Here is a 22797-nt window from a genome sequence, read left to right on the forward strand (position 1 = left end):
GGGGCGTGGCTACGGCCCGGGGCGGTCCGGGGGCGTGGCCGCACCCTCCGTACCCGCCCCCAGGTCGCGGCCCGGCGCGCAGGAGGCCCGCTCGCGCGTGGGGATTTACTTCTCCCTCTGGGAGGCGTAAATCCCCGGAGAAAGGTAAGGGGGGGGTGTAGACAGGGCCGGGCGGGTGGGTTAGGTGAGGAAGGGAGGGGAAGGTGAGCAGCCTACCCCCGTTCCCTCCAAGGCCGCTCCGATTTCGGAGCGGCCTTGGAGGGAACGGGGGTAGGCTGCGCGGCTCGGCGCGCGCCGGCTATACAAAATCGATAGCCTTGCGCGCGCCGATCCAGGTTTTTAGCAGATACGCGCGGCTCCGCGCATATCTACTAAAATCCAGCGTACTTTTGTTTGCGCCTGGAGCGCAAACAAAAGTAGGCCTATTCGCGGAGTATGAAAATCCGCCCCTTAGGGTATAGCAATTCTTGAAGGAAAGGTGAGGAGTGTCTTTGTAGGCATGATGTCAAAAGGGTGCATTGGCTATTCATTCCACTTTGGTGCGTAGGCTATTCATGCCACTTTGGTGCCACTTTGCCACAGTCTAAGTACCTTGGAGCTGTTTTGCTGTTCTGATGATTGCTTCCCAGAAGTTTCATCAAAATTGATAAGAAAACCCCAATTCTGCAGCCAAAAATAGGCTTCCCCCATTGACTTTAATGGGAACCGAAAATGAATGCACGTTTCAATGTAGTGGGGCGCCATTGTACGAATGTAACGGATATGCCCCCCGACGAATATGTATCCCGAATGCAACAAATACTTTCTGGCTGCACATCCCTAGTGGAAGCTCTTGCACATGCAGTAGGTGGCTTCTTCTTTCCTTGGTGCATTGATAGGGATGTGAATGCTATCAATAGCCCCCAAGACAGAGGGAAAATGTACAAAATTATAGAAATTCATCATTATTTTTTGTTGATGGTTTTGAGGGAACAATGTACAGTGATGTGTTTTCCTGAAAAATGCATTCAGGAACTGCTTTATACATATAGAGGTGGCTGACTGACTTATTCTAACCATGAACCCTAGAGGTATCTGGAAGATGCCGTAGTAAAAAATACCAGGGCAGTAGTGACCCCTGTGGATGCAAAGGTGTAGGTCCTGCTCTGACTTCTGGCATAGACACAGTATGGATTCCTTGTGGAATAGGAACTAGTACCATAATTCCTCTTCTGACAGATTTATTTGTTGCGTTTTATATACTGTCATTTGGTAAAGCCATCATAACGGTTTACAAAATTTAAATTGTCACTCTTTTAACAATTGTGCTAAAGTATAACAATGTGCATATTAAACAGAGGTAAAACATTTCAAGTCCAGAAAGTATTAAGTGGGAGGAGGTTTGTTTGTTCTGGTTGGAGAGAAGTTATTTTGAGGTTTTTGGATGAAAGCTTGATTGGGAGTTAGGATGTTCAGAAGTATGAAGGTCAGTGTAGAATTTGCAGAACAGCAATGTTTTTAGGTCTTTTTTGAGTGTTTTGAGGTTGGTTTGGGTTCTCAGATCTTTTGGTATGGAGTTCCAAAATTTAGGGGAAGCAATGGAAAAGGCTCTTTCTCTTGTTGTTGACAGATGTGCATCTCTGATGGGGATGCAAAAACTGTGTCCTAGTCCTTTATACCCTCTGTAAGGGGGGCCTTTTCCTCCTCCTGCTCCTTCTCTGAACTCTTTTCCTCCTCAACTGTTGTGCCATAAGTATCCAAAAGCATTATTAGAGTGATTTTGAAAGAAAAAACAAACTCCATCACTGACTCTCATCCAACAGTTTGGCTTAGTCTGTTTCAGGTATACTCACTTCCATCCTCTGGTATGACCCGGTCTATAACAGTTAGACTTCAGTATTGTCCAGTCTGTTCCAAGCACACTCATACCAACTCACAGGTGTGTTCATATGACCTAGTTAGCTCCTAGTATGACCCACTCTGCAGTAGGTATACTGATTTCCATCCCCCCAGTATGGCTCAACATGTCCCAGTTACCATCTAGTAGGGCCCAATCTGCTTAAGGAACACGCAGAAGACACAGAAATGGCTCAATGGCAGGCACCTAGAGCTTCCCAGAGAGCGGGCACCTCTGACGCACTCCTCGACCAAATGCCAGAGAAGCTGTCAAGGACCAGTTCACCTTAACTAGGCACTCTGCAGAAGAATACAGGACATGGAAAAGATCCACAAATGATTGATGTATTCCCCGTAGGGTTATGCAACATTGCACTTATCTTTGCATGAAAAGTCCACGTTGCAGCTGAATTAGAATTTTCCACATTTGTCTTTTGAAAGTTCAATAGTGCAGCGATGTGTAGGTCTTCCGACACTGCAAGTGTTTCGAAGCGCTTTACTTCTTCAGGGAACACAAAGGCTGCTAGCTGCAAATATTTATCTGTGCAAAGAATAAAACAAAAACCTTTCATAACAGCTACTAGCTTAAAAGACAGTATGGCTGTGAAGGAACATGGAACACTTACTATATTCTGAAATGTGTTCAATGTACCATCCGGAGAAATTTGTCAATGCACTGTAACAATAAAGTAAACATAAAATAACCAAGGTAATTACATTTTTAAGATATGGAAGGCTGATTGACAAACTGAAGAATAGTAAATCACCTGGACCGGATGGTATACACCCCAGGGTTCTGAAGGAACTCAAAAATGAAATTTCAGACCTATTAGTAAAAATGTGTAACCTATCATTAAAATCATCCATTGTACCCAAAGATGGAGGATAGCTAATGTAACCCCAATATTTAAAAAGCAAGCCAGGGGTGATCTGGGAAACTACAGACCGGTTAGCCTGACTTCAGTGCCAGGAAAAGTAGTGGAAAGTGTTCTAAACTGTTGTGTAGGGCCATGAAGGCCTTGCATTCTGTTACACTCTGGTGTTTTAGTGTGCCCTTGGGCCTCGGACCGAGCCTAGACCTTCAGGGCCGAGCCGAGGGTTGACGGCATGTCCCAGTGTGGCTGACTGTCTGACCCTCTGCCAGGCCTGCAAGCTCCAAAGGCCAACACACAAGGATGTTGGAAGTTGAATGGTCCTCCCACCATTCCAAACCCTTTCGGACCTGCTGCATGGAACAGTAAGGAGCAGCAGGCCTGGCCTAAGGTTGAGGGCAGACGGGCCTTCACACATAGACAGGACTATGGTCGATGCGACGGCATCGCAGACAAGACACTTAGTTGATGCGACGGCATCACAGACGAAGACACTTGGTTGATGTGACGGCATCACTGACGAAGACACTTGGACCTTGACAACAGCTGGGAGGAAGGACATTTGCACTGTCTCTCAGGGTGCCCTACTCAGGCCACACACAGGATTGAGTCGCGGACCACCCTGTCCCACTACACACCCTACACAGCCCTAAGGCTGGTCATGGACCACGAGGAGAGCGGGACAAGCGCGGGGAAGATTCAGGCAAAGAGGAACTCCAATGATGGAATCGATGTCACCCGAAGCTCCCTCTATGGCTGGCGGGAACAGAGGCTTCGGAGCACAGGGACCAATCCCACCTGCAGACTGCTCCATTCTCGGGCACACACCATCCGAGAACCACAGCTCTACAGGAACAGAAGGCTCAGGAGCACCTGACGAAGATGCAGGGAAGAACATCCTGGAAGGCAGGCACATCAGGAGGTGGAAGATCATGATGAGACATCAGGACATGGACCGGGACCTCAGGCAAGACATCAAGACACGAAGATATGATAGAAGGCAGACAAGACAAGGAGCTCCATGAAGAACAGAAGACCTTAAAAGGCTCTGGCAGACAGGAGCCTCCAGAGGGATGACACTCCGATGCAAGGCAATGACAGACTGAGAAGACAGCCCTTTTATAGGGCTCAAGCAGGAAGTCCACTTAAAGGTGGGGCCAGCACACTTCCTGTGTCTGGCCCTTTAAATCTGGCAGAGAGGCACGCACCAGCGCCTAAGGAGCAGCCGAAGCAAGGCTGTGCAGGACCATGGACAGCGGCCTGCACAGCATCATCGTGTAGAGACGCAGGCAGGGCCTGAGGAACAGGCCCTGATGACGGCAGAGGCTCCAGCTGCTGCGGGGAGCCCCGAGGGCGGCTCCAGCCACCGGATGGGACCGGGGCTTGCGGCCTAGCACATCGAAGATGGTAATGGCGTCGGGGGCAGTCTCGGCCCTGTGGGGAGAGGCAGGAAGGCCGCGGCTCTGACCGCGGAGATGAAGATCCGGGGCGGCCTCCGGGCCACAAGGGGCAGGCGAGACCGTGGCTCCAGCTGCGCAGGAGGTCTGACGGCGGCGTCCAGGCGCATCGGGTGAAGAAGTCAGCATGGTAAGTGAGTCTGCTCGTGGGGAAACCCGCGGGCAGCAGTTCATAACATAAACATCAAAATCACAGAACATATAGAAAGACGGTTAAATGGAACAAAGTCAGCATGGCTTTACCCAGGGCAAGTCTTGCCTCACAAATCTGCTTCACTTTTTTGAAGGAGTTAATAAATATGTGGATAAAGGTGAACTGGTAGGTGTAGTGTACTTGGATTTTCAGAAGGCGTTTGACAAAGTTCCTCATGAGAGGCTTCTAGGAAAAGTAAAATGTCATGGCATAGGTGGCGATGTCCTTTCGTGGATTGCAAACTGGCTAAAAGACAGGAAACAGAGAGTAGGATTAAATGGACAATTTTCTCAGTGGAAGGGAGTGGACAGTGGAGTGCCTCAGGAATCTGTATTGGGACCCTTACTTTTCAATATATTTATAAATGATCTGGAAAGAAATACGATGAGTGAGATAATCAAATTTGCAGATGACATAAAGTTGTTCAGAGTAGTTAAATCACAAGCAGATTGTGATAAATTACAGGAAGACCTTGTGAGACTGGAAAATTGGGCATCCAAATGGCAGATGAAATTTAATGTGGATCAGTGCAGGGTGGATAAGTGCAAGGTGGATAAGTGCAAGGATAAGTGCAAGGTGATGTATATAGGGAAAAATAACCCATGCTATAATTACACAATGTTGGGTTCCATATTAGGTGCTACAACCCAAGAAAGAGATCTAGGTGTTATAGTGGATAACACATTGAAATCGTCGGTTCAGTGTGCTGCGGCAGTCAAAAAAGCAAACAGAATGTTGGGAATTATTAGAAAGGGAATGGTGAATAAAATGGAAAAAGTCATAATGCCTCTGTATCGCTCCATGGTGAGACCGCACCTTGAATACTGTGTAGAATTCTGGTCGCCGCATCTCAAAAAAGATATAATTGCAATGGAGAAGGTACAGAGAAGGGCTACCAAAATGATAAGGGGAATGGAACAGCTCCCCTATGAGGAAAGACTAAAGAGGTTAGGACTTTTCAGCTTGGAGAAGAGACAACTGATATGATAGAGATGTTTAAAATCATGAGAGGTCTAGAACGGGTAGATGTGAATCGGTTATTTACTCTTTTGGATAGTAAAAAGACTAGGGGGCACTCCATGAAGTTAGCATGGGGCACATTTAAAACTAATCGGAGAAAGTTCTTTTTTACTCAGCGCACAATTAAACTCTGGAATTTGTTGCCAGAGGATGTGGTTAGTGCAGTTAGTATAGCTGTGTTTAAAAAAGGATTGGATAAGTTCTTGGAGGAGAAGTCCATTACCTGCTATTAAGTTCACCTAGGGGTAGATTTTCAGACGAGCGCGAATAGCCTACTTTTGTTTGCACTCCAGGCGCAAACAAAAGTACGCTGGATTTTAGTAGATACGCGCGTAGTCGCGCATATCGGCTAAAATCCTGGATCGGCGCGCGCAAGGCTATCAATTTCGTATAGCCTGCGCGCGCCGAGCCGCGCAGCCTACCCCCGTTCCCTCCTAGGCCGCTCCGAAATCGGAGCGGCCTAGAAGGGAACTTTCCTTTGCCCTCCCCTCACCTTCCCCTCCCTTCCCCTACCTAACCCACCCGCCCGGCCCTGTCTAAACCCCCATCCTACCTTTGTCGGGGGATTTACGCCTCCCGGAGGGAGGCGTAAATCCCCACGCGCGAGCAGGACTCCTGCGCGCCGGGCCGCGACCTGGGGGCGGGTACGGAGGGCGCGGCCACGCCCCCGGACCGCCCCGGGCCGTAGCCACGCCCCCGTACCCGCCCCCAAAACGCTGCCGACACGCCCCCGCAACGCCGCGCGCTCCGGCCCCGCCCCCGACACGCCTCCCGACACGCCCACTCCGAAAACCCCGGGACTTACGCGAGTCCCGGGGTTCTGCGCGCGCCGGTGAGCCTATGTAAAATAGGCTCACCGGCGCGCAGGGCCCTGCTCGCGTAAATCCGCCCGGTTTTGGGCGGATTTACGCGAGCAGGGCTCTGAAAATCCGCCCCCTAGAGAATAGCCACTGCCATTAGCAATGGTAACATGGAATAGACTTAGTTTTTGGGTACTTGCCAGGTTCTTATGGCCTGGATTGGCCACTCTTGGAAACAGGATGCTGGGCTTGATGGACCCTTGGTCTGACCCAGTATGGCATTTTCTTATGTTCTTACTTTTCATGTTGAGGTCAATTCACAATAATACTGTTCTAGCTTACAGGTAATTTTAAACTCAGTACAGGTTTTCACAATTTAGTTCTAATTTTCTCTTGGAAAAGCATATGGAATTAATTTTGATAGAAATGAGAAGTACCCCTACAGTCTCACTCATCTTGGATTTTTCTATTTATTTATTTATTTGTTATTTTATAGGAATTTTCTATACGGCAAATCAAAGTTTCTTAGTGGTTTGTAAAGATTGACATCCATAAATAAAAGATAACAATAAACCTGGATTTAGACAATTTAATAGTAGAACTAATATGAAAAGATAAAGGAAGAGTTCAAAATCATCACTGGTGAAACAACTTTCCTTTCAACGAGCAAATGATCTATTTCTCTGTAGCTTAGGAGATAATGCAAAAGGGAGCTATGTTAAAAGCAGTGATAGAAGTTATTCTTGAAAACAAAATTACTAGACATATGGATATGCATTCCTTAAGGAGGAAGAGCCAACATGGATTTATCACATGGAAGTCTTGAATTATCAATCTACTGGATTTTTTTTTAAAGATGTTAATAAACAGGTGGATAAGAGTAAGGCTGGTGGTGTATCTGGATTGTCAGAAGGCAATTGATAAACTCCCTCATGACAGATTCCTCAGGAAATTAAATATTCATGTGATAAGAGGCAGTGTTCTCTTGTACATTGGTACCTGGGAAACTGAGAAGGGCTAAATAGTTAGTTTTCCCAATAGAGGAAGGTTAAAGAATGCCCAGGGACCTGTCCTGGGACCAGTGTTCTTTAATACCTTCAGAAATGATTTAGAAAGAACTGGAACAATAAGTGATGTGATCAAATATGTAGATGACAAAAAAATATAAAAAGCTCTTAAAACACGAATGGACTTTGAGAGACTTCTGAAATACCTTGTGAGACTGAGGAACTGGGCTTCTGAATGGCAGATGAAAGTAAGTGACCAAGTACAAAGTGAGGCACACAGGGGGGGAAAAAAGTCTAACTACAGGTACACAATGCTGGGTTCTGTATTAAGTCACCATGCCGGAAAAGGATCTTGGAGTTATTGTGATGAATACATTGAAATCCTCAGCTGAGTGTGCAGCGATGGTTTAAAAAGCAAATAGAGTATTAGGGATGATTCAGAAAGGAATGAAGGAATTAATAGCAATACTTCTGTACTGATCCATGGTTCAACTGCACCTTGATTGTTGTATGCAGTTCTGGCCACCCCATTCCAAAAAAGATACAGCGGGAATAGAAATGGTACAGAGAAGAGCAACAACAATTTTAACGGTGATAAAACAGCTCCCATATAAAGAAAGACTGAAAAGTCTGGGGGTCTTTAATTTGGAGAAGGGACAAGTGAAAAGTGATATTATAGGGGTTTATTGAAATTTGAGTGGGGAAGAACAAGCAAATAGGGATCATGGTTATTTACCCTTTCAAACAGTACTAGGAGTAGAGGAACAACACTCCACAAAACTAAATCATAGAAGATTTCAAATGATTTGGAGAATATAATTTTTTTCATTCAAGCAATGAAATTTGTTACAAAGGACGTGGTCAAGGAATCTAGCATAGCTGGGTTTACAAGAGGTTTGGAAAGTTCCTGGAAGAAAAATCCATAAACCATTATTAGTCAGGTAAACTTGAGAAAGCCACTACTAATCCCTGAGCATGAATATCAAGGGACAGATCCATTCTTCTGGATCTGCCAGGTTCTTGTGATACAGGCTGGCCTCTGTCAGAGACAGTATGTTGGGATCAATGGACCACTGGTCTTTCTCTGCATGGCATTTCTTCTGGGTTTTTTTTCCTAAAACTGTGAAGAAAACTAATTTTCTTCAAAGTACATATACAGAACATGAAATAATTTGGAACACAGAAGGTGACAGAGCATTTATTTGTGTAGGAGTGGGTGAATTGCATCCAGTTCAATAAACCTGCAAAAAATTTCAGAAAATTTCCAAACTTTCCTTTAAAAAAATCCACATTTGTAGCAAATCTGTGCCTAATTAACACATTTGAGAAAATCAAGAACAGAATTAATCAAACTGACAAATTCTCTTCAGCTTTTCCCTAGATCTGCTGGGAAAAATCTGCCATTTTTGAAACTTTTTTCAATCTTGAACAAGACTGAAGTCACAAGTCAGACTTTAATTGTACCTGGTTCCTTCTTAGATGTGAATATCATATGTTTCTTGTAAGAATTCAGATATTTAGCTTTTCTATGCACTTCTCTATCATGTTAAATTATCTACCTCTAATTATCAATCAAATGTAAAAACATTGAATCACTCAAATATAATTTGGCATTGTCAATTCAAAGTTGATTTATGGGACCTATACTAAAGTCTAAATTTTGTTTCTTTAGCTTTTTTCAAGTCATTGTTTAAGATATGAATTTTGGTAGGTCATTACATCCCAAGATGCCACCATAAATGCATGAAATTAAACTTTTTTTTTAATAGCAAAGCTTTGAATAAAATTCCAAATATTGAGCTAGTACTGTTTATAACATTTCCTACAAGCAAACTCTGAATTATCACTTTTTACCAATGTTTTATGACCTGTTCACTCCTTATCCCAAATGGAGTGAGATATACTACATATGAACCGATACTAATGGACCATATCCATAGGTCAATGAACATCTACAATTTATACAAATTCTTCATGCATCAGCAATATAAGGTTGGAAACTTGTACAAAATGAAAAGCTATGATTTAGGAAAGCTTTTAATGTTAAAGATACTATTTCATTTTATATGTGCATTGTTATATTTCTAGCCTGCAATAATTATAGCTGCATAATGTACAGCTTGTGTATGTCTTCTTCTTGGACAAAATGCTGTTAAGATAAAGAGCACAAAAAAGAAACAGAAAATGGTGTGAAAATTATTTCCATTTTGAACAACTTATGCAAATACTAAAATTGTAATTGAGCATAGTTTTATGAATATTTTAGGATATTTGAAATTTTAGGTGCTAGCTTGTTTGTGTGTTTCTGATTACATAGGATTTGATTCATCAAAATTCAGGAACTGAGACAACCTTTGGCCTAAAGATATTTGACTGGTTGAGTGTCTTTTAAAACATTGTATCATGCCTTTAAAAAAATCAATTTAAGATGGGGTGAATTTTATCATCAGATTCACATAAATGGGGTTCTTGTGATCCACTGTGTAACTGCTCTAATACATTTATCAACCTAGTTTTAATGAATATTAAATTACTAAATTTATACATTTTGACTCATTAAGCATATGAGGTCACCCATTTCACTACTAGAAATCAGCCAGGGGAGAATAGCTATTCATGCATGCTGGCAAATAAAAATGTTTGTGATTGATATTCAGAGCAGGAGTTGTACAGCAGGCCAAATAGCAAGAAAATGGACAAAAATAGGGATGTTTAATGAAGTATTTTGAGCCCACACAACTAGGAGTTATGGAATGCCTTAGCTACCTCATTCTCCTATGCTTGAGTCTAATTTGCCCTTTTCAGACATGCAAGCTGCTTTGGTAAAGTTGGTTCCCTACAGAAAAGGTGGGAAGAGCATATTGAACATACTTGTATTGTGTTGTCTGAAGGACCTAATGACAAATTATAAGTCAAAGGTATTTGACCAGCTTTGAATCCCCACGGTGTTTCATATACACTCACTAAAATACAATTAGTTGGCCCAGGTTCATAGGAATTCATGGGGAAAGCCCAGCACACTGTGAAAAATTGCTTATTATGGATTAAAATATTATCACGAATATTTTGTAAAGGTGCCAAGTATTTTGAGCTGCTGTATTTACAAATAAATATTTTTGCAAACCTTAATAGGCATCCCTTCCAAAAAGCAATTGGCCAGAAAGGCATCATCCCCTTTTCCGCAAAGACTTACCTCCCCCAATAATCAGAGAGGCACATACACCCTTTTCCCCTACAAGGCATCCCCACACAGGCTTTACGGCCCAATGGCAAAAACCCAACCACTCCTCCTTGAAACAAGGCTAACTATTAGCCTGGTTCTATTAGAGCTATTAGACTGGTTCTAGTCAGAGCCTTGATACCCACTGGTTCTAGTCAGAGCTTTGATACCCACACCACTGCTGCCTATGAATTTATTTATTTATTTATTTATTCTTTTTTTTGTATACCGGCCTTCCTCACTAGATATCAGGTCGGTTAACAATATAATACTAAAATTCAATAGATAAAATACAACATAATTACAATACAGTCATAAAATATTCTAAAACTTAAAACTAGAGTAAAAAACAGTACATCAATAAAACATAAAACATCGGCTCAATCACATTATTCCTATCTAAGTAAAATTTCATCCCCTAAATTCAAATATTCTGTCAAAGATAAATACCTACTCTAGACTCATAATTAGTTACTGGCTTCCTTTGTTTCATTAAATGCCTGTTCAAATAACCATGTCTTAATACATTTTTTAAACTTCTGAATGCATGGTTCAGATCTAATATCTAACGGCATGACATCACAAGGAGTGCTTTAGGGATGTGCATTTGCTTGAAGTGAATAAGTAAACCACAACAAAAGAGACCATATGTTTTTCATTCATGGACCCCCTAAACAAATGGAGGGGGTCTCACAAATAAAACCAAATTATTTATCTCATTCATTTATGATTCTTATTCCAGCCTATGGCCAATTGAAGTCTATGACTGTATACTACTGAGCAAAACAAATAACTTAGTAGCAAAGCAACCAACTCTTGACTGTGTGACCTCACAGCCTTGTAGGGATGTGCATTCATTTTGAACGAATACGCAATCCGCAATGTATAGGTCCCTATTCGTTGAATTCATGGGGTTCCGAAACATATGGTGAACCCCCACGAATGCAACGTATCACTAACAAATAAAACCCCCACCTTCCTGATCCCCCCCCCCCCCCACAAGACATGCCAAAAGTCCCTGGTGGTCCAACAGGGGTCCTGGAGTGATCTCCTACACTCAGGCCGTCGGCTGCCGGTATTCAAAATGGCACCGATAGCCTTTCCCCTTACTATGTCACAGGGGCTACTGGTGCCATTGGTCGGCCCCTGTCACATGGTAGGAGCAATGGATGGCCGGCACCATCTTGTGCTCCTACCATGTGACAGGAGCCGACCAATGGCACCAGTAACTCCTGTGACATAGTAAGGGCAAAGGCTATCAGTGCCATTTTGAGTACCGGCAGCCGATGGCCCAAGTGCAGGAGAATGCTTCAGGACCCCCGCTGGACCACCAGGGACTTTTGGCAAGTCTTGGGAGGGGTCAGGAGGATGGGGGGTTTAGTTAATTAAATTTAAAGGGTTGAGATGGGGTTTTTTTTTAACTTTAATGGGAAACGAATACCATACGTAACTAATGGACGAATCAGGGTCCCCCGAAAACGGATGTAATGTATTTGAGTCCCGACGAATATGAATACTGAATCGAACGTATCCGTCCCTGCTGCACATCCCTACAGCCTTGTCAGAAATGAGTCAGGATAAATTGACAGAGAGGACAAATTGGCAGAGAGGACAAATAATGCTGTAGCACCTTTTTAAACAGTCTATAACAGTTCTTGGGATCAAGTGATGCTGATGTCCTTCCATTGTAAAGATACAAGAAGCAGTCTGTTCTTCCCTAGCTGTTGGCAGAGAAAGACATGTTTGTAGAAGTTCTCACAGAGTTTTAAAAAAAAAGCTTAGAAACTTTTGGATTTGGCACTGCTAAAGGCTGCTTCTAATCATCGACTGTGCCAGGATAACAGAGGAAATGGCACTTTCTGTTTTAGATTTTTCTTTTCACTGGGGAGGATCCGGGTAGGAGACAATATGTAGATTGCAGCACTACTAATGATATTTTGTCCCTGAATGGAGAAATGAGTTCACTGACAAACTGAAGAGAAGAGTTTTACCTGGCTGCCAGTCTTTTTTGCTCTGTTCAGGATAACTAACACTTTTTTCTGTGTGGAGTTAGCATTGCACACAGCACTGCACACATAATGTGTGCATGTGTTTGTGTGTGTGTGTGTGTGTGTGAGTGAGTGAGAGAGAGAGAGAGAGAGAGAGAAAAACAACTTTCCACACTGAGTGGAGAATATAGTTATAGAATCAATAAATCAATTGTTAATATTCAACCCGCTAGTAGGCAGTACACATCAACAAATTGTGCCATGTCAGGAAAAGGGAGAAGAGGGAATAGCAGGCTTAGCAATTTTGGCAGGGGCAGAGGATGTGGTTCATATCCAGCCTAGTTTATGGCTGTGATATAAAAAGTACTATTCCTGCCTCCATATCGAAAGGAGATTTCTTTTAGCAATAGATTGGCAGAAGTAGAAAGCACTGACAGCTCAAGGCAGAATGTCATGAAAAGAAGGCAGCCCTAGAGAGAAGCAATAGAAATTTGGTGAGCATGTGCCACCACTGACTGTTCTTCTCCCTCTTATTTTGGAGTAGAGAGAAAAGTCATAAGAATCATCCAATTCAGATAGCAGCAGGGTAGGGGCATGGAGAGTGGCAGAAACAGTGTAAGAGTCAAAACCATCCTCTACTTTCATTACTGCTTTTGAGGCTATGGAGGCAGTATTTTCAACAATTGATTCTATAAGAACATAAGAAATGTCATGCTATGTCAAACCATGAATCAGAAAGAAGAAGAGCCAATAGCTGAGGACAATTTTGGGGATTAGCCAGTAACATCTTAGCCTCCAGTTTGGTGATAGGGGAGAAAGACGATGATACTGACAGTGATGAGAGCAATCTCCAGCAAGAGCAAGCAGCACAGGTAGAGAGCATGAATGATGACCTTGACATTTTCACTCAGAGAGTCGATCCTCAACCTTAATTCCAGTGCCAACATCAGCCCCCAAGGATATAGAGAAAAGAGTGTTGAATACATCCCTTTAAATGAAGGGAGGACCCATGTTTTGCTCAGTGTATTCACTGCAGTAAAGAGATTAGTCGAGGGAAGAAAGTAGGGCATCTGACAAGTGATGGTATGCAGGATCGCATGGAGAAGCAGTTCCTGCTAGCATTGGCATGAGGGAAGGGTGGATTTAGTAGCTGGAGACCCTTCTGCCACTACAAGTAAAAGCCAGAGGAAAGGTGGTGAAAAGGGGGAAGACATTTCCCCAAGCTGATCCCATGACCTCTTCCATTAGTCAGGTGGCAGTCAGAAGCTTCCTGCCAAGCATCTCCAGCAGCAACCCATCAAAGAGAAAATTGGTGGTGCCCTGCCCCAGAGCAAGAGGCAGACAACATCTAAGGTAATTAGGAGGAGCATTAGGGAAATGATAACACTAGATGACCAGCCCCTAACGGTAGTGAAATACGGAGACTTTAAGTGTCTGCTGCATCAGTTAGCCCCCAAATACAAAGTCCCCTCCAGGAATACATATAGTAAGAAGGTCATCCTCAACTTGTATAATCAGAGCTGTAATCGCAGACAAGCACGGATGGCTAAAGCTGAGGGGAGTAACATGTAACTTACCAGGTATCTGGACCACCACATTCTACACACGCTTACACTTCTCTAGTGGCACACTGGTGTGAGGTGAGCTGGCTGAGGAAGGGACACTTAGAAACCCTAGTGGGGACAGAGCATGAGGGTACAGGTGGTCTTTGTTTCACACCCAGTTAATGGATAGCTGCCATAACTCATGCAATATTTTATCAGCCACATGAAGAGTGCAGGAGGTTGGCAGTTATACCAAAGGGGCAGGAATATTCATAAGAACATAAGAACATGCTATACTGGGTCAGACCAAGGGTCCATCAAGCCCAGCATCCTGTTTCCAAGAGTGGCCAATCCAGGCCATAAGAACCTGGCAAGTACCCAAAAACTAAGTCTATTCCATCTTACCGTTGCTAGTAAAAGCAGTGGCTATTTTCTAAGTAAACTTGATTAATAGCAGGTAATGGACTTCACTTCCAAGAACTTATCCAATCCTTTTTTAAACACAGCTATACTAACTGCACTAACCATATCCTCTGGCAACAAATTCCAGAGTTTAATTGTGCGTTGAGTGAAAAAGAACTTTATCTGATTAGTTTTAAATGTGCCACATGCTAACTTCATGGAGTGCCCCCTAGTCTTTCTATTATCTGAAAGAGTAAATAACCGACTCACATCTACCCATTCTAGACCTCTCATTAAACCATGTCTTTCTATATGTTCTGTGATTTTGATGTTTAGAACACTTTCCACTATTTTTCCTGGCACTGAAGCCAGGCTAAACGGTCTGTAGTTTCCCGGATCGCCCCTGGAGCCCTTTTTAAATATTGGGGTTACATTTGCTATCCTCCAGTCTTCAGGTACAATGGATGATTTTAATGATATGTTACAAATTTTTACTAATAGGTCTGAAATTTCATTTTTTAGTTCCTTCAGAACTCTGGGGTGTATACCATCCGGTCCGGGTGATTTACTACTCTTCAGTTTGTCAATCAGGCCTACCACATCTTCTAGGTTCACCGTGATTTGATTCAGTCCATCTGAATCATTACCCATGAAAACCTTCTCCATTACGGATACCTCCTCAAAATCCTCTTCAGTAAACACCGAAGCAAAGAAATCATTTAACCTTTCTGCGATGGCCTTATATTCTCTAAGTGCCCCTTTAACCCCTCGATCATCTAACAGTCCAACTGACTCCCTTACAGGTTTTCTGCTTCGGATATATTTTAAAAAGGTTTTTACTGTGAGTTTTTGCCTTTACAGCCAACTTCTTTTCAAATTCTCTCTTAGCCTGTTTTATCAATGTCTTACATTTAACTTGCCAAAGTTTATGTTTTATCCTATTTTCCTCTGTTGGATCCTTCTTCCAATTTTTGAATGAAGATCTTTTGGCTAAAATAGCTTCTTTCACCTCCCCTTTTAACCATGCCTGTAATTGTTTTGCCTTCTTTCCACCTTTCTTAATGTGTGGAATACATCTGGACTGTGTTTCTAGAATGGTATTTTTTAACAATGAACATGCCTATTGGACATTTTTTACTTTTGTAGCTGCTCCTTTCAGTTTTTTTCTAACAATTTTTCTCATTTTATCAAAGTTTCCCTTTTGAAAGTTTAGCACGAAAGCCTTGGATTTGCACACTGTTCCTCTTCCAGTCATTAAATCAAATTTGATCATATTATGATCACTATTGCCAAGTGGCCCCACCACCACCGTTACCTCGCTCACCAAGTCCTGTGCTCCACTGAGAATTAGATCTAAAATTGCTCCCTCTCTCATCGGTTCTGAACCAATTGCTCCATAAAGCTATCATTTATTCCATCCAGGAACGTTATCTCTCTAGCATGTCCTGATGATACATTTACCCAGTCAATATTGGGGTAATTGAAGTCTCCCATTATTACTGCACTACCAATTTGGTTAGCTTCCCTAATTTATCTTAGCATTTCACTGTCCATCTCACCATCTTGACCAGGTGGACGGTAGTATACCCCTATCACTATAGTCTTCCCCGACACACAAGGGATTTCTACCCATAAAGATTCAATTTTGTATTTAGTTTCATGCAGGATGTTTATCCTGTTGGACTCTATGCCATCCCAGACATAAAGCACCACACCTCCTCCCGAGTGCTCCTCTCTGTAATTGCGATATAATTTGTACCCCAGTATAGCACTGTCCCATTGGTTATCCTCTTTCCACCATGTCTCTGAGATGCCAATTAAGTCTATGTCATCATTCACTGTTATACATTCTAATTCTCCCATCTTACTTCTTAGACTTCTGGCATTAGCATACAAACATTTCAAAGTTTGTTTTTTGTTTGTATTTTCATTCTGCTTTTTAATTGATAGGGATAAGTTAGAATTTTTTAGCTCAGGTGAGTTTTTAGTTACAGGCACTTGGACTACTTTTCTAATTATTGGAACCTCACTGTCGGGATGCCCTAATTCTAATGCATCATTAGTATCCTTTGAAGATACCTCTCTCCGAACCATGTGCTGCTGAGCGACTGTCGTCTTTCCCCTTTGTTCTAGTTTAAAAGCTGCTCTATCTCATTTTTAAAGGATAGCGCCAGCAGTCTGGATCCACCCTTGTTAAGGTGGAGCCCATCGCTTTGGAAGAGACTCCCCCTTCCCCAAAAGGTTCCCCAGTTCCTAACAAAACTGAATCCCTCTTCCTTGCACCATCTTCTCATCCACGCATTGAGTCTCCGGAGCTCTGCCTGCCTCTGGTGACCTGCGTGTGGAACAGGGAGCATTTAGGAGAATGCTACCCTGTTCCAGGGTACCCTGTTCCAAATTTACCTAAGAGCCTAAATTTGGCTTCCAGAACCTCCCTCCCACATTTTCCTGTCATTGGTGCCCACATGTACCACGACAGCCGGCTCCTCCCCAGCACTGTCTAAAATCCTATCTAGGTGACGTGTGAGGTCCGCCACCTTCGCACCAGGTAGTCATGTTACCAGGCGATCCTCATTCCCACCAGCCACCCAGCTATCTATATTCCTAATAATCGAATCGCAAAGTATGACGGCCGATCTAACCCTTCCCTCCTGGGCAGTAGGCCTTGGGGAGATATCCTCAGTGCGAAAGGACAATGCATCACCTGGAGAACAGGTCCTTGCTACAGGATCCTTTCCTGCTGCACCTGGTTGGTGCTCTCCCATCATGAGACCTTCTTCCTCCAAGGCAGCACCAGGGCTGCCAGTCTGATGTTGGGACTTGACTACTATGTCCCTGAAGGTCTCATCTATATACCTCTCTGACTGCCTCAGCTCCTCCAGGTCTGCCAGTCTAGCCTCCAGAGATCGGACTCGTTCTCTGAGAGCCAGGAGCTCTTTGCATCGCATGCACATGTACAACTTCTCACCGGTGGGTAAAAAATCATACATGTGACACTTGATGCAAAAGACTGGGAAGCCCCCTCTTGCTGCTGGACTGCTGCCTTCATCTCAATTTTGATCAGTTCCCATTAAGTTTTAGGTTGCTATGGGAGTAGGAATGTGTCTAACATCCTTTAAATGTATTAGTGAATTCACTATGTGTCTGGTAGTGGCCTACCGGGGTCTGATCGAATTCTCAAAGTTTTTGTTGATGGTTTGTTTTTTGTTTATTTTGTGAAAGTGGCACCTGCCTATAAATTAAGGGATGAGCTAGGGGTGGGCTGGGAAATACAAACAGTCTAACTTCAGTTAGTCAGCCTGAGTGACTCACTGCCAAACCCAATCACACTACCTCAACACCTTTCTAAGGTGAGTAACTGAGCTGAACTATTCAACTTTTTTACTTAGGTATACACTGCTCCTAGCTTATTTCTAGCTTCTGGCTACTTTTTGGCTTTTTTTTTTTTCAGTACAAACACTCAGGCCTGTATTTATCAAAATGCGGTAAGTACCGCATGCGATAGCAAAAGGGGCATGTATTATGCTAATTACCTATGCAAAGACCTAAGTTAGTGCAAATTGCAATACCCTTTTCAGATTCTGTGATAAGTGCTGACCTGTGGTATTTCCTGCATTTAACCACTGGGGGACTATTGTTAATGATTGAGAGAGAGAGAGAGAGAGAGAGAGAGAGAGAGAGAGAGAGAGAGAGAGAGAGAGAGAGAGACTGGCCATAATGTCATGGCCCATAGGTAGGTATTTGTATCCCTATGGTAGGCCCACCTAGTAACTCGAGGTGGGCATTAGGTAAGAGTGTAGGGGGTTAGGGGCCACTTTGACATTCTATGTGACACAAACAGAGCAGTGATCTCTTGTGAAGATTTGATGGCCTTCGGAGTGAGGAAACTCACTCCAAGATGAGATTTGGGCAAGGTTCTCTCAACTTAGCTTGAAGCTAGGTTGAGAGAACCTTGCCCAAATCTCATCTTGGAGTGAGTTTCCTCACTCCGAAGGTCATCAAATCTTCATGAGACCACTGCTCTGTTCGTAGGTGTCATGTACAATGTCAAAGTGACCCCTAACCTCCTACACTCTTACCTAATCCCCACCTCGAGTTACTAGGTAGGCCTACCATAGGGATACAAATACCTACCTATAAGACTTATCTGGCTAATTATTCAGGAGCATGGATATGTTGCTGAATATACTGATAAAAATCTCTAGTTAGCCAGAAACATCTTATCCAGCTATTGAAAAGATCTAACTTATTCAGTTAATTTAACTGGATAAGTTTAAGTATCACAAATTATCCATCTAAATTTACCAGATAAGTAAGTACCTTCTCCCCAAAACACTCAGTTTCCACCCACCACTTAATTACTTATCTGGCCAAGTGCCAACCACTGAATGGAGCCAGATATTCAGCCTCTCCCACTAGCCAGATAAGTAGCCACTTCTCCAGCTTAGTGGTGCTAAATATCAGCCTCCCTGCATTTTCAAAATGAACTTGTGTACATAAACTGACCTTGAAGATTCCAGCATAAGCTATGTTACAAACACACCTTCTTTATTGAGGGCATAACTTGTGTGCATGAACTTAAGCACATACTTTTTAAAATATAAATCTATGCAATAAGTCTCATCTCTGACCCAATTCCTTCCCACAAAATCACCTCTCCCCAATGCACTTAAAAGTATGCACAACATTGGTTTACTCTGTTTTATGCATGCAAATTACTTCATTCCATTATCGATAGTGAAGAGATATAATTGAGAGAGATCTTACTAGAGCAGTATGAAAATCCAGAGTAAAATCAGTAATGCTCTAAATTAGCATAGAAGCACTTCACTTGAGTGTAAACCCTAATTTATCCTTATGAGGTACAAGTGTCCCCTAACCACACCCTCTGTGTTATTACCTCAATATTACTTAATTATATTCTTTATAATTAAAGATTGTCAATTGCACCTCTGCACTTAAAATTTACATTAGTACAGCCAGTTACCATCAGCAGAATTTTGGCTCTGCAATTACTTGTACCTGGGGGCCAATATTAAGAATATATTTTTCTAATATTATAAGTGGGTACAACATTTTCATGCTTTTTTTTTACTTTAAAGACTATCAGATTTGCTTTGACTTTGCATTTGAAGGTCTTAGATTGCAGAAAAAGCTTACTTTACACCTAATGATTAGGTTTCTATTGTACACTAATTACTGACTGGGCTCTCTGTTTCTTCCTCTGCGATTGAAAAACAAAATAGCTTGAAGAATAAGCAGACAGCAAGGCATGCCTACAGTTTCCTGATTCTGTGTACCTCTGAAAGAGCCAAAGATGCCTCTATGGTAAGACTGGCTACTCTACCTATGACCTATACCCCCACTATGTGAATTTTAGACTGGCTTGGATTTTCTGGTCAACGTAAGGAAGGGGGCTGTGCTTTGGTACAAATATTACCTGTACTGAGTGATGATGTGAATTTGATGCTGTATGATGGCTTTGGTGAAAGCAAAGATGAAGGGGCTATGCTTTACTAGACTAGAAGGCAGTCCTCGCAGCCTGAAGAAGCCATTCAGCTGTCTCTGCTGAAAAGTGAAAGTGACATGTCAGATGAAGAGGATGCTCCTGCTGTCACTGATATGGAAAGTGCAGATCATCTTTCAGAAAAACGTTCCTCCACATCGGATGTTGCAGAGGAAGAGCTCTTGTACCAAAAGCTAAGAGAAGAGGCCCCCATGCGAGAGTGCAGAGACCTGCAGCTGAATGATCTAAGGAACTACTGTCGCCACTTCCAATTGTCAATGCAGCTAGCTTGACAGGCAAAAATGGCCATATGTAGCAGAAAATTCCCCCTTCAATGCAGCATTAGAAAGCTGATATAGATATTGTTTATGAACAGGTTGGTTCAATCCAAGAAAGCAAAAAAAAAAAAAAAAAGTCCTTTGTTGACACTTTCTCTGTGTATCTAAGAACATAAGAACATAAGAAATTGCCATGCTGGTTCAGACCAAGGGTCCATCAAGCCCAGCATCCTGTTTCCAACAGAGGCCAAACCAGGCCACAAGAACCTGGCAATTACCCAAACACCAAGAAAATCCCATGCTACTGATGCAATTAATAGCAGTGGCTATTCCCTAAGTAAACTTGATTAATAGCAGTTAATAGACTTCTCATCCAAGAACTTATCCAAACCTTTTTTGAACCCATCTACACTAACTGCACTAACCACGTCCTCTGGCAACACATTTCAGAGCTTAATTGTGCGTTGAGTGAAAAAGAATTTTCTCCGATTAGTCTTAAATGTGCTACTTGCTAAATTCATGGAATGCCCCCTGGTTCTTCTATTATCTGAAAGTGTAAATAACCAATTCACATATACTCATTCAAGACCTCTCATGATCTTAAAGACCTCTATCATATCCCCCCCTCAGCTGTCTCTTCTCCAAGCTGAACAGCCCTAACCTCTTCAGCCTTTCCTCATAGGGGAGCTGTTCCATCCCCTTTATCATTTTGGTTGCCCTTCTCTGTAACTTCTCCATCACAACTATATCTTTTTAGAGATGCGGCGACCAGAATTGTACACAGTATTCAAGGTGTGGTCTCAACATGGAGTGACACAGAGGCATTATGACATTTTCCGTTTTATTAACCATTCTCTTCCTAATAATTCCTAACATTCTGTTTGCTTTTTTGATTGTTGCCGCACACTGAGCCGAGATTTTAAAGTATTATCCACTATGATGCCTAGATCTTTTTCCTTGGTGGTAGCTCCTAATATGGAACCTAACATCATGTAGCTACAGCAAAGGTTATTTTTCCCTATATGCAACCCCTTGCACTTGTTCACATTAATTTACACTATTGTTATATCCGACCATGACTATTACAACTCTCTCTGTAAGGGGCTTCCCAAAAACACTCACTCACAGGCTACAAGTCATCCAGAATTCTGCAGCCCGGACCTTGCTCAATGCTAGTAAATTTGAACCAGTCACCCCTCTGCTCAAAGTCATCCACTGGCTGCTGATTTCCCATTCTGCAATACTGGTCCTGACTTTCAAAGCCCTCAACCACCTGGCCCTTCCCTATCTGGACAATATACTTTCCCTGTATATTCTGTCAGACCTGCTATGCACACTATCAAACACCTGCCTAATAGTCCCTGCTCCCAAGGAAATCCAACTCATTTGCATGAGGAAAAGGACCTTTATTGGGTCTGTTCTAACACCCTGGAATTCCCTGTGAATGGACATAAGATGCTCAGCAGACTTGGTGATCTACAGAAAGAACCTGAAAACTTGGTTATTCACAGAGGCCTTCAGCCTTTTGCAGAAGGGAGCTCCTTCCCCCTTTCTTGACTTTGATCTGCACTCTTCTTGTCTAATTACCTACATGAGGTTTGCTGAGCTCAACCTCCTTTTCTTTATTATTCTTCTGATTGCACCTCAGTTGATGTTCTCAGATGGCGTTCCCATTTGATTGCCTCTGAGATGGTGTTCTCTAATTTTGTTCTGTTGATGTTTGTTTGGTCAGTTTCCTCTAATTATACCATCTAATGGATGACTAGCATTGTATTTATGGTAACTTTCATGTTTTATGTATAATGCTTTATTGCTGTTTTCAGTGCAGAACCTCTTCTGCAGCCTTGCAACTCGCTTTGATCTCATCTGCTCTAAGAGCCATAACAAATAAATGATTGATTGATCTCTAATTATTAGAGAAACAGAGAAGGCAACAGATTGTTTAGGCAGAGGAATGAAAGCCACCTAGATAGCACCAAAGAATATAAGGAACTTGATAAGACAGAACTATAAGCATACTGAGAACTATTGTTATTGAATAACTTACATTACAGAAAAAATGAACCACTGTGGGAGACATACATTACTATAGGATATGAATATGTATACCTTGGAAGAGAGGAGGCACAGGGATGATATGATACAGACCTTCAGATACCTAAAAGGTTTTAATGTGCAATCATCAAACCTTTTCTGTTGGAAAGAAATCAATAGAACTAGGGGGATCACAAAATGAAACTCCAAAAAAGACGCCTTAGAAAAACATCAGAAAATATTTCTTGAGAGAGGGTGGTGGATACCTGGAATGCTCTTCTGGAGGAGGTGGTGAAATTCAAAACATTGAAAGAATTCAAAAGGGCATGAGATAAATACTGTGGAACCCTTAAGGCTAAAGGATGGAAATGAAGAAAAGAGTGCATGGAGGTAACTTGATGGTGCGGCAATTACTACCCTTAACCAACAAGCCTTGATACTGTTGCTCCAACTCTATCATTGCTCTCTACTTCTACAATAGGGGGAAAGGGGGAACTGGATTTGTTCAGCCACCAAGGGCCCTGGCTTTTATGGTCGGGGGAAGCAAGTATGAGGGTAACTTGCTGATTCTGAAGTTACTAGGGATGTGAATCGTTTTTGA

The sequence above is a fragment of the Rhinatrema bivittatum genome, chromosome 2 (assembly GCF_901001135.1).
Source record: "Rhinatrema bivittatum chromosome 2, aRhiBiv1.1, whole genome shotgun sequence".
NCBI lineage: Eukaryota > Metazoa > Chordata > Amphibia > Gymnophiona > Rhinatrematidae > Rhinatrema > Rhinatrema bivittatum.